Raw genomic sequence first — 4,510 nt, 5'->3', positions numbered from 1 at the left:
TCTCTGTCTGTGAACAGCAGCAGACAGAGCTTTCCTTGGCAGTGGGAGTGTTACCAAAAATTCAGTAAAACAGAAAACTCCTTAACACCTCTGTAGCATTAAGAAGCAGCATTCTTTATTCAGCTGGATGCACGGGGGAGAGCTCCTCTCAAAGCCATGCAGGCTGAGTGCAGGAAAGTTTCTGTTTATTTTCTGTATTTTGCTCACACATTCATTGATTGTCCTGGACTAAACATACACATGATAATCATTTCCCCAAAATCATTAACACATTTCCCCTCCTTTTTACCCATGTGTTCTTCTGTCCTGGGGGTCTCTCTGGTGGTTCCTGGTGGCCATGGCAGCAGCCTTGGGAGCGGGTCCCTGGCTGGGGCTGTGGGAACCTCTTCCCTCTGGTGCCCAGGGACAGGAGTGGAGGGAGCAGCTGCAGCTGAGTCGGGGCAGGCTCAGGTTGGATGTCAGGAAGAGGTTTTTGCCCAGAGGCTGCTGGGGCCCTGTCCAGGCTCCCCAGGGAAGGGTCCCAGCTCCAGGGCTCTCTGAACTGCAGCAGCGTTTGGCCAGCGCTGCCAGGCCCAGGCTGGCATTGTTGGGGTGTCCTGTGCAGGGCCTGCAGTTGGACTGGAGGATCCTGATGGGTCCCTCCCAGCTCAGCCAATTCTGTGGCTCTGGGATCCCATCAGCCTGGGGATGGGGCTGCCAATGGTTGCCATGGCAACGGGCCCTGGCTGCAGGCCTGAGCTGGTGTCCATGGCAACCATTCTTGGCATGGGGTCTCCATGGAGCTGCCAAGGGACTGACCATAGCAACAGGGGGCTGGTGATGGTTGCCATGGAAACTGACCATAGCAACAGGGGGCTGGGGATGGTTGCCATGGAAACTAAGCATAGCAACAGGGGGCTGGTGATGGTTGCCTGCTAAGGATCAGATTTGTCACAGGCCCTCAGAGGGGTTCCATGGGGACTTTCCAAGAGTCTCCAGGCTGTTCCAGAGCTGGAATGTCACAGGCAGAGACAGGGCCTCCATGGAGACCTCCCAGGGCTTTCTGGGATGGTAAAGAGCCCTGTGGTCAGAGGCAGTCACAGCCATTCCATGGTGACATCCCAGGGCACCTTGGGCTGCAAAGGCACCGATCTGTCACAGGCACTCACGGGGGCTCCATGGTGACATCCCAGGAATCCCCAGGCTGCCAAAGGGCCGGGATGTCCCAGACACTCACAGGGGTTCCCGTCATGGGCACAGTGGGAGCTTCAGGCAGCGTTTATTAGAGAAGCTCCTGTTGGGTCACAAAATACAGAAAGGAGCCCCAATAGCCCCCACAGATCCCTAAATGTCACCTTTGAGTCAGAGATGACACAGACTCAGATCAGAAGGCTAAGGGTTAAAACCACCTATTTTTTTAATCCTCTTCTTTTATATCTTGGTTTTCTACAGGTGGACCTCATTGGTCATTTAATCAACACATTTCACATGATTGGCCAAGTAAGACAACATCCTTCAGTAAACAACTTGATGGAAAAAAACCAACTTATTACAAACATTTTTGGGGCACCAGTCATTGAGGTTTGTTTTATATTGGGCCTTTCTGGGGGCTCCCTGGAAGAGGGAAACCCTCCAGTAGCAGTTCTGTGCCAGGTATAAGGACACGCACGGGACTTTTTCAGACTTCAGCTTCTTGTTTATGGTTATCTTATCTAAAGTTTTGCATTGATTTCCACACCAGGCTCAGCATGCTGGGGAAACACCTCAAAATGGCCCTAAAAGGTACAGTTTCAAGATCTTTTACAGTTTTCTCATCCAATTAATTCTTAAAACCGACATTATTTCTACTTATCGACCACTAACTCATCCCTTGACTGTCCACATAACCTCTGCACTGTTGCTTTCCTTGACCAATGACCCTGTGCCACCAACACTGCAGAAAATGGAGTAGGTGAAGAAGACACAGACTACACCCCAATTCCTCCATCTTGCTTCCTATCTACACCATACTAAAAATCCCAAAAGACAAATTTCTCACCAAAGGTACATAGTATACTACTCTCTATTATCCATTTCAACTTTGGTAAATTCTAATCTGTCTCAAAGTCTTGGAAGTCTTCTCCATGGGCGAAGGTTAAAGGCAGAGTTTCTCTGAGGGTCAGGACCCCACAGAGCAGACAGAGAAATATTCCCTATGCCCAGGATTCCCACACATTTAACCAAAAATCCTTTAACCCTTAGATGTGAAGTTACCCAAAAATGTTCTAGGTAAGTAGGATTAGAAGGAGAAGAAATAGAGACCAACAGAAAGACAGAAGATCCATAGAAAGACACACACATGGGTACCAACTGCTGGGGTTCCAGCATCACCAACAGAGGAACCCCAGCAGAAGGCAGGATCCAGACCCTGGGCTGGCCTTGTGCTCTGGCTTTTAACCTCCTGGGCCTTCATGGGCCCGCCCCTGGGGTGGGACTGCCAGTTGCTTGTCCAATCAGAGACAGGGTAGCACTAGCTGCTGGTGTGTGATTGATTGACAGCTCAGCCAATCAGAGCTGGGTTAGCACCGCCCCTGCTGTGTGATTGGCAGCTCTGCCAGGCCAGGGCTGGGGGCGGGGCTCTGTCCCACCACAAACCAAGGCCTGACCCGGCCCTGGCCCCACACAGGCATTCCGAGCATCCCAAGGTGTCTCGGGACATGGATCTCATCCAGCCTCTGACAGCGACCACGGTGACACTACGGAACCTCATGGAGCCATTGGTCACTTGTGACAATGGAGATCCAAGGAAACGATGGTGAGACTGTGCAATCCAGGAATCGTGGAATCAAGGAGACCATTGTGCAAATCATGGGCCCTATGGAAGCAAGGATCAATGATCAAACTGTGGTTTGATTGGGATTGATTTAAAATAGAAACAAGGAGCCTTTGTTTCACAGCGGGGCTGCGTGGGGCCAATGGACCCTTGTGACTCTGTTGGGGCTCATGAAACCAAGAAGCCATTGTGACATTGCCAGACCTCATGGAATCAAGGAGACCATTGTGACAGTGTGGGGACCCATGAAGTCAATGGAACATGGAACAGGTCTGCCTGGTTTGGCCTCCTGGGGGCTGTCTGACAGGTCCCACTGAATTTGGCATGTCAAGGGCCACTTCCCATCTGACCGTGAAGCACTGGGGGTCTGTGCTTTTATTCCTATGGGAAAGAACTGTCTGTCTTGTCTAGGCACCCATGGCCAAAATTGGGATTCTGTGTCTAAAATCCCCTATATCCAAGGGTTACTCCCAGACAAAATCTGCCCATACAGTCAAGTCTGGCCAGGCTTGGCCTCTGGTGACTGCCTCTCATCTGCCCCTGCCCCACTGGGGCTCACTTGTTTCCTTCCTATGGAGACCATTGTGACACTGGGGAGCGTTGTGGAACCAATGGGCCATGGTGACACTGCAGGCCCTTGTGGAACCTGTTACACTCTAGGAACTTGTGGAACCAAGGGGAACATTGTGACCCTGCAGGGTACCATGGATCCAAGGGGCCATTGTGACACTGTGGGGCCTCATGGAACCAAGGACATCACTGTGGCTCTGCTGGGCTGCATGGTCCCAAGGGGCCAGTGTGAAGCAGCAGGGCTTTGTGGAACCAAGAGGCCATTGCTGCATTTCATGGCCTTGTGGAGCCAAAGGGCCGCTGTGATCCTGCAGGGCACTGTGGATCCATGGAGAGCATTGTGGCACTGCAAGGCCCCATGGAATCATGGAGACCATTGTGACACTGTGGGACCTCATGGAAGGAAGGGGCCATTGTGACACTATGAGAACTTGTGGAACCAAGGGAATCATTGTTGCACTACTGGGCCCCAGTGGAACCAAGGGGCCATTGGACACATTGAGGCTTCATGGAACCAATACATCATTATGACTCTATGGGGCCTTGTGGAACCATGGAGACCATTAAGATCCTTAAGGACCTGTGTAACCAAGGGGCCATTATGACACCTTAGGGCCTCATGGGAGCAAGAGAACCATTGTGGCACTGCAAGGCCTCATGGAAGCAAGGAGCCATTGTGACACTGCAGGGCCCTGTGGAACCAAGGGAACATGAAACAAGTGTGGCTGCCTTGGCCTCCCAGGGGTCACCTGACAGGTCTGGCTGACCTTGGAATGTGGAAGGCCGCTCCCATCTGCCCCTGAAACACTGGGGCTCTGGGCTTTTCTTTTTATGGAAAAGAACTGTCCATTTTTTCCCGGCATCCATGGCCAAAATTAGGATTCCACCTCCAAATTTTTGTGTATCCAAGGATTGCTCCCAGACAAAAGTTGCCAGGACAGACAGGTCTGGCTGGTCTTTGACTCCTGAGGGGCAGCACTCACCTGTTTTTCAAACACTGGAAAGGGCTCTCTGCTTTTCTTTTTATGGAAAAAAAAAAAAAAAACCAAACAAAAAAACCCATCCCTCTTCTCCAGGCACAAATGTTTAAATTAGGATTCCGCATTCATAATTTCAACTATCCAAGGGTTGCTCTAATCAAACCTGCCA

This window comes from Molothrus aeneus, unplaced genomic scaffold (assembly GCF_037042795.1).
Source record: "Molothrus aeneus isolate 106 unplaced genomic scaffold, BPBGC_Maene_1.0 scaffold_98, whole genome shotgun sequence".
In the NCBI taxonomy this organism is placed as follows: domain Eukaryota; kingdom Metazoa; phylum Chordata; class Aves; order Passeriformes; family Icteridae; genus Molothrus; species Molothrus aeneus.
This window is presented reverse-complemented; position numbering follows the sequence as displayed.